The 8,956-nt window shown below is 35.8% G+C and overlaps 1 non-coding gene and 1 pseudogene across 1 annotated transcript; both read left to right on the top strand.

The window, feature by feature from the left end:
* The first annotated feature begins 712 nt into the window (after positions 1–712).
* Positions 713–1,027, top strand: LOC102499453 (elongin-C pseudogene; annotated as a pseudogene).
* Positions 1,028–1,098: 71 nt separating this feature from the next.
* LOC114005639 (U6 spliceosomal RNA) lies at positions 1,099–1,205 on the top strand. The gene has a single exon (XR_003547469.1). It is a non-coding gene; the product is annotated as a U6 spliceosomal RNA (small nuclear RNA).
* The last annotated feature ends 7,751 nt before the right edge of the window (positions 1,206–8,956 follow it).

Below are 8,956 nucleotides of genomic sequence, written 5' to 3'. Positions count from 1 at the left end.
GTAAACTTAAAAATATGTATCTTGAAGTATACACAATATAAATAAATGTAAATTGTGACATTAAAAAAACATAAAATAGGTGTGGGGGATAGAAATGTAGAATTTTTGTATGTAATAGAAATTAAGTTGTTATCAGCTTAAAATAGTTTCCTACAACTATAGGATTTTTTGGTAAAGTTCATGGAAAGCATAAGACAAAAATCTACAGGAGGTGTAACAAAGATAAAGAATCAAAGCACACCACTATGAAACGTCAACAAATTACATAGAAGAGAGTAAAAGAGGGAGAAATGAATGAAAGATATTTAAAACAAGCAGGAAAAAATTAATAAAATGACACTAGTAAATTCTTACCTACCAATAATGACTTTGAATAAAAATGCATTAAACTTTTAATTTGAAAGACATAAACTGGATGAATAGGTTTTTTAAAAGTAAATCTTAACTATATGCTGCCTATTAAAGAGTCACTTCATCTCTAAGAACTCACATAGCCAAAAAACAATTCCATGCAAGATGAAACTCAGAGTGGGAGTAGCTTTATTTATATCAGATAAAATAGACTTAAAGGGTGGTGGCCCTGCATTAGGTACTGTGACAGTACATGGGGAACTGCTGTGGTGGCTACAGGTCTGATGGAAAACTACTAAATTTCCTGTGGAAGCAAAGTAAAAGTTCATAAAAACAGAATGAATGGAGAGTAGAAAACTATGATATCTGTGAAGGCCCTGATGCCATGTATATCAAACTGATATCTTCTGATAGTCACGAATTTACTGTAAAAAGAGAACATGCACTAACATCAGAAAATATAAAAGCCATGTTAAATGGCCCAGGTCAGCTGGCTGAGAATGAAACCAATGAGGTCAATTTTAGAGAGATTTCTTCACATGTACTATCAAAAGTATGCATGTATTTTACCTACAAGGTTCGCTATACTAACAGCTAAACCGAGATTTCTAAATTCCCAATTACACCTGAAATTGCACTGGAATTACTGATGGCTAAGAAAGTTCTAGATTGTTAAATAAAATAAATTATGATAAACTGTTAAAAAATATACTTATGGTCAAATACCATAAAAAGAGACAAAGAGGAGTGCTTGCTTTGGCAGCACATATACTAAAATTGTAACAATACAGAGAAGACTAGCATGGCCCCTGTGCAAGGATGACATGCACATTCATGAAGTGTTCCATACCTTTTAAAAATCAGAGAAGAGCCTCAAGGATGAGAGAATCAAATAATATATCTCCCACAAGGGAACATTGTAACTCATTTTCATGTACGGAAAAATTAGAGGATATTACCAAAATGTCAGGAAAAGTTTAGAATATTTATCATAACAAAACTCCATTAGGTGCAAGAAAAAAGAGACATTGAACTCAAAAAGGTGAGGAAGTCCTTCCACGATATGAAAGAACAACTGGACATCATAAAAAAGTATCAAACAAAATTGTTAGATATAAAGGCTATAATACAGGAAATCAAAACCTCCCTCAAAATTATTAAAATCAGGTTAGACCATGCAAAAGATTGAATCTCAAAAGTAGAAGACAAACCTCTAACCTAGAAAAAATTATCAAACATACTGAGAAAACAGTGAACAAAACTAAGGATACTATATGAGAAATACAAGATACCATTAAAAAAAAAAAGATAAGTGTTGGCAAGGGTGTGGTGAAAGGGGAACTCTTTTACACTGCTAGTGGGAATGTAAATTGGTCCAGACACTATGGAGAACAATTTGGAGATTCCTCAAAAATCTACAAATGGAACTACTATATGATCCAGCAATCCCATTCCTTGGTATCTACACAAAGGACAAAAGAATTCTTCATTGGAAAAGTGCTTGCACATCGATGTTTATTGCAGCACTATTCACTATTGCTAAGACATGGAACCAACCCAAATGTTCCCGTATGGATGAATGGATTGAAAAACTGTGGCACATATACTCTATGGAATAGTATTCAGCCATTAAAAAAAAAAAAAGAAACAACCTGGCTTTTGGCAGGAAGTAGGAGAATATGGAAGATTTACTGCTGAGTGAAGCAAGCCAGGCTATGAAGGAGAGATATTGTATGTCCCCACTTAATATATACCTAGTGTCTGCACTCGATGATCGAAACTGATTGACTAAAAGATATATAAACACAAGAGATGGAGGTGAATGCCAGATGTGGTGTGTTTGGAGGAGTAGGGCCTAGGGAAGGGCATTTGGAGGAAGAATACAGAGGCAGAGCATTGATGGGACGGGGAGGTGTGGTGTTATCTGTTGAAGATATTTTGATCAACTGGACTGGGGAGAAACGTTCACATACTGAAATGTTCATTTCATAAGCTAAACAATGTCATTGAATGTATTTAAAAATAAATAAATAAATAAAATGCCCAAATATTCAAATGATTGGTATTCCAAAAGGTGAAGAAACTAATAAGGGCATTGATAATCTAGTCCACAAAATCCTAGAAAAAAACTTTCCAAGTCTAAGAGGCACTCAAACATTCAGACCCAAGAAATACAAAGAAACACAAATAGAATCAATCCCAGATGATTCTCTTCTGGGCACATCATAGCCAGATTGTCCAAAACCACAGACAAAGACAAGATACTAAGATTGGCAACAGAGAAATGTCAAGTCATTTACAAAGGCTATCCAATCAGGCTAACACCAGACCTCTCATCAAATACAATGCAAACAAGGAAAGAATGGAAAAATAAATTAAAAGTGTTAAATGAAAAACAATTTCAGGAACAAGCAATTAGTGTAATGGCTATGTTGCTGGACTCCCACGTAGTCGACCGCGGTTCGCGTCCCAGACCCGGTGGCTTAAAACTCACGCAGGGCGCGTGTGCGTGCATGCCCAAGATCCTGAGAGGAGAATGGAGGAGAAAGGATTGTGGCGTGCCCCCCTCCTTGGGGAGTGATTTCTTGCTTTCTGTCTCTATGTCTCTCTCTGTCTGTCTGGCGAGCGCACGCACCCTATAGCGAAAACCTCTCCAAAAAAAAAAAAAATTTCAACCAAGAATATTATACCCAGCAAGATTATCCTTCATATGGAAAAAGAAGATAAAAATGCTCTCAGATAAACAAAACCTGAAAGAATTTACCAATTCTAGATCCGTTATACAGGAAATTCTGAAAGGAGTACTATACCAAGAAAACTAAAGAGAGACAGACAGCAATAAGAGAATAAAAAATAACCAAGAAGATGATCAACTTAATGGTAGGGACAAGTATGGAAATACCAATAATAACATTGAATATTAATGAATTAAGTTCTCGAATTAAGAGAGTGATTGGCTGAATAGATTAAAATTCAGAAACCCTCCATCTGCTGCCTATAAGAAACCCATCACATGGATAAAGACATATATAGATTAAAAGTGAAGGGTTGGAAAAATGTATACATGCCAATGGAAACCAAAGAGAGTGGGAGTCACTATACTGATTTTGAGCAAAATAAACTTTAAGACAAAACCTGTAAGAGGAAACAAAGAAGGCAATTATATAGTAGTAAAAGGGCTAATTCATCAAGAAGATATAATGCTTATAAATATCTATGCTTATAAATATCCAACTCAAGAGCACCCAAACATGTAAAGGAAAGACTGCTAGATCTAAAAGGAGAGATAGAGTAAAAGACTAATTTTTGGAGATCTCAACACCTCATTACCTTCTTTAGAAAGATCAATGAGACAAAAAATAAGCAAAGAGATTCAGGACCTAAATGACATCATAAATCAGATGGACTTGACAGACATCTATAGAACTTTCTACCACTCCCCCCAAAAAACAAAATATACATTTCTCTCAGCCCCACAGGTTACTGTCTTGAAGACTGACAATATGATAGGGCACAAAACCAGCCTTTACACATTAAAAGGCATAGAGACTATCTAGCATCTTACCAAACCATGGTGGAATTATAATTGATGAAGAAACTTTTGAAAATACACAAATACAGGGAAATTAAATAACCTAATTCTGAATGATTTCTTGTCTACCAAAGAGATTAAGACTGAAGTCAAAAGAATCATGGAAACAAATAATAATGAGTACAAGAGTTTCCATAATTTATGAGACACTGCCAAAGCAGTCGTAAGAGGAAAGTTCATAGCAATTAATGAACATAAGAAAAAGATGGAAAGGTGACAAAAGGACAACCCAACATCATGGCTCAGGGAATTGTAAAAACAACAAAACAAAAAAAAATAAATCCAAAAAAATTTCAGGAGAAAAGGAATAATAAGGATTCAAGCAGAAATAAATGAAATAGAAAATAAACAAACTATACAGAAAATAAATGAAAGCAAAGCTGGTTCTTTGAAAAGATAAACAGGATTGACACACCATTAGCTAGACTAATTAAGAAGAGAGAAAAGAACCAGATAAATCAAATTAGCAACAAATGAGGCAACATTACAACAGGCATAATAGAAATACAAAACATCATTAGAGGATATTATGAGCAACTATACGCCAACACACAAGAAAATCTGGATGAGATAAACAAATTCCTGGACACACATAATCTGTCAAGATTGATTCAGGAGGACATAGGAAGCCTGAATAGACCCGTAACAAGCAATGAAATTGAGTCAGTAATAAATAACTTCCCAGCAAAGAAAAGTCCATGTCCTGATGGCTTTACTGCTGAATTCTACAAAACTTTTAAAGAAGAGGTAACTCCCATTCTACTCACACTGTTTCTAGAAACTAAAAAGGAAGAAACCCTTCCACATTCATCCTATGAAGCCTCCATCACCCTCATCCCCAAAATGGATAAGGATACGAAAAAAGGAAAACTACAAACCTCTATCTCTGATGAATATAGATGCAAAAAGTCTCAATAAGATACTTGCTAACCATATTCAACAACATATAAAAAAGAGTATTCATCACAACTAGGTTAGCTTTATTCCAGGGATGCATACATACACAAAACCATAAATGTAATACATCATATCAACAGAAAGAAAGATAAAAGCCACATTATCATCTAAATTGATGCGAAAAGAGTATTTTTTTGGAGAGTTTTTTTTTTTCGCTATAGGGCACGTGCACTCGCCAGACAGACAGAGACATAGAGACAGAAAGCGAGAAATCACCCCCCCAGGGGGATGGTCACGCCGCAATCCCTTCTCCTCCATTCTCCTCTCGGGATCTTGGGCACGAACGCACACATGCCCAGCGTGATTTTTAAGCCACTGGATCCAGGACGCAAACCACGATCAATTACATGGGAGTCCAGCGACATAGCCATTACACTAACTGCTGGTTCCCAAGAGCATTTGATAAAATACAACATTCCTTTATTATTAAGACTATCAGGAAAATTGGCTTAGAAGGATAATTTCTCAGCATAATAAAAGACATCTATGAAAATTCTTTAGCTAACATTATACTGAATGAGGAAAAGCTAAGAGCTTTTCCACTAAAAACGTACAAGACAAGCCTGCCCACTCTCTCCATTCCTATTCAGTATGGTACTAGAAGTCCTAACCAATGCAATCAGACATAGTGAAAGAAAAGTTAAAATTATCTCTGTTTGCAGATGACATGCTTGTATACATAGAAGACCTAGTAGTGTCTACAAAAAAACTTCTTGAAGTAATAAATGAATACAGTAAAGTGGCAAGAAAAAAATTAACTTAGAAAATTCTATAGCATTTCTATATACAAACAACAAACAGAAAGAGACAAAACTGAATAAAACCCCATTTACCATAGAATTTGTCTGGAATTATAAAAGGCTCTATATTGCCAAAACCATCCTGTGCAAGAAGAGTGGAGTGGGTGGTATCTCTCTCTTCCTGACCCCAAAATATATTACAAAGCTGTGAGAATCAAAACAGCATGGTATTGGCACAAAAACAGACATGAAGACCAATGGAACAGAGCAGAGATCCCATAAATAAACCCCCAAACATACTACCAACTGACCTTTGACAAAGGGTACCAGTGAATCCAGTGGAAAAAGGAAAACTTTGTTAGCAAATGGTGCTGGAAAAACTGAGTGTCCACCTGCAGAAAGATGAATCTGAACCCATATCTATCACTATTTTAAAAAATCAACACAAAGCGGATCATATATCTAGGCCTAAGGGAACCAGCAGTTAGCGTAATGGCTATGTCACTGGACTCCCACGTAGTCGACCGCAGTTCACATCCTGGACCCAGTGGCTTAAAACTCACGCTGGGCGGGTGTGCATGCATGCCCAAGATCCCTAGAGGAGAATGGAGGAGAAGGGATTGTGGCGTGATCATCCCCCAGGGGGGTGATTTCTCGCTTTCTGTCTCTATGTCTCGCTCTGTCTGTCTGGCGAGCACACGCATCCTATAGCGAAACCCTCTCAAAAAAAAAAAAATATATATATTAGGCCTAAGACCTCAAACCATAAAGATGGAAAACACTGGGGAAACTCTGGGAGACATTAGGGTAGATTTTGTAAGCAAGACCCTCAAAGCACAGGCAACAACTCCCAAAATAGAGAGGTGGGATTACATCGGATTAAGAAGTTTCTGCACAGCAAAGGACACAACAATTGGTGTGAATCAACAACCCTTGGAATGGGAGAGAATTTCATTAACTATGCCTCAGATAAGGGACTGATAACCAGAATCCAGAGAGAACTCATACAGCTTACCTAGAAGGAAATGATTAACCCTATTAAAAAATGGGAAAATAAGCTGAATAAACAACTCTCTAAGGAAGACATACAAACAGCCAAAAAACATATAAAAAAATGCTCAACACCCTTCATCATAAGGGAGATGCAGATCAAAACTGCAATGAGATACCACCTAACCTCAGTCAGAATAGCGAAGATTAAAAAGCAAAAAATGGTAAGTGCTGGTGGGGATGTGCTAAAAGGGGAATTTTCCTTCATTGTTGGTGGGAATGTAAATTGTTCCAGCCGCTGTGGAGAACAATATGGAGGTTCCTTAAAGGCCATCAAATAAAACTTACCATATGATCTAGCAATTCCACTCCTGGGTATTCCACTCTAAAAAACAGGAGAACACTCAGTCTGAAGAGTGCTTGTACAACTTTATTTTTTGCGGCATTATTCATGATTGCTAAGACATGGAACCAACACAAATATCTACAAACAAATGAATAGACTGAAAAAGTGTGGCACGTTTACTCCATGGAACACTGTTCAGCCAAAAAAAAAAAAAAAAAGCAAGATCTTGGCATTTTATAGAAAGAGGACAAACATGAAAGCTCCATAGCTGAGTGAAACGAGTCAGGCTATGAAACAGAGACATTGACTCCACTTAACATATACTGACTGTCTACACTCTATAGTAGAAACTGAAAGAATGGAGGACATAAAAGCATTGAAAATAGTTATGGACACTGGAGCATTTATATATGAAGGACAAATAAGAGGGCACCATCAAAAAGTTTATGGGAAATGTGTATTATAAAAAAGTAATGTGGGACTGGTAGGTGGCATTAAGGTGTTGGACACCCACATGGCTGACTGCAGTTCAAGACCCAGAACTGACAGCTTGCTTTCTCACTTTCCCTTTCTCTTTCTCTATAGTTTTGGTCAAATTAAAAAATAATAATAACAAATAAAATTAAATGAATAAATAAATAATTCTTTTTTTAAAAAGTACTGTGTAGATTTCTTTTTTTTAACACCAAAATAAATTTATTCTTGAATTCCACTTTTTTATGAACTTTTTAAAATTCTCTTTCATTTAATAGATCTGAAGGGAGAAATAGACAAGAATATAATAATAGTGACAAGAATATAATAATAGTAGGAATAATAGTAAAGGGCTTCAATATTCCAGACTCAACAATGAGCAGATCTTTCAGACAGAAAATCAATCAGGAAACATTGCACTTTAAACTAAATGGTCCTAATGGACATATATGAAAGATTCTGTTCAACAGCAGAAGACATTTTCTTCTGAAGTATACACAGGTATTAACCAGAATACAGTATATGTTAGGTCACAAAACAAATCTCAAAATGTTAGGAAGACTAAATTATACCCAATATCTTTTATGACTGCAACAGTTTAAAACTAGAAATCAGTAACATGAGACATTTTGGGAAATTCAAAAATACACTCAAGATAAATAGCATGCTCTTCAATAATCTATTGTTCATAAAGAAATAAAAAGTAAAATTTTGAGAGAAGAGGATTCCTCATGACTCCTGTGAACTAGTCATTTTAGGGGACAGGAGAAATGAAGATTTTCTACTCATAATTCAGCCTCCAGCAAACAAAGCTAGTGTGATTGAACTTCGAATTGGAAAGAAACACACCATCCATCAGATGACAAGAAATCACCACAGGACCAAAAGAAATATGGGAAAGCAAGAAAACACCTCTCTTCCAAGGGAAAAGAATAACTCCTCTTCATCCACAAGCAGTTCAATGCAAATCATGGAAATTTCTGATAAAGAATTTAGAGTATTCATAATGGTGAAGCTAACTGAGATGGAAGAGAAGAGAGACAATGAACTGCTAAAGAGAAAGGAGAAAGAAGTTGACGAGTTCCAGGAGGTGAGGAAATTCTTGCAAGATCTAAAAGAGGAATTACACGCTTTACAAAACAGTCAAACGGAATTGTTAGAAATGAAGTCTATAATACAGGAAGCCAAAATCTCCCTTGAAAGTATTAAAAGTAGACTAGATCATACAGAAAATAGAATCTCAGACGTAGAAGAGAAAATTGCTGGCCTAGAAAAATCCAACACGAAAACAGAAAATGGCACAAAAATTTGAGAATAATATACGAGAAGTACTAGATACCATCAAACGTCCAAACATCCAGATAATTGGCATTCCAGGAGGTGAAAAGACCCATAAGGACATTGATAATCTATTCCATGAAATCCTGCAAGAAAACATTCCAAACCTAGAGAGGCATTCAAAGATCCAGTCCCAAGAAATACAAAGGACCCCAAATAGAATCAACC

Source organism: Tupaia chinensis, unplaced genomic scaffold, assembly GCF_000334495.1.
Source record: "Tupaia chinensis unplaced genomic scaffold, TupChi_1.0 Scaffold144170_1, whole genome shotgun sequence".
Taxonomy (NCBI): Eukaryota; Metazoa; Chordata; class Mammalia; order Scandentia; family Tupaiidae; genus Tupaia; species Tupaia belangeri.
Note: the sequence above shows the minus strand (reverse complement) of the source record. Positions and strands in the feature narration are given on the sequence as shown.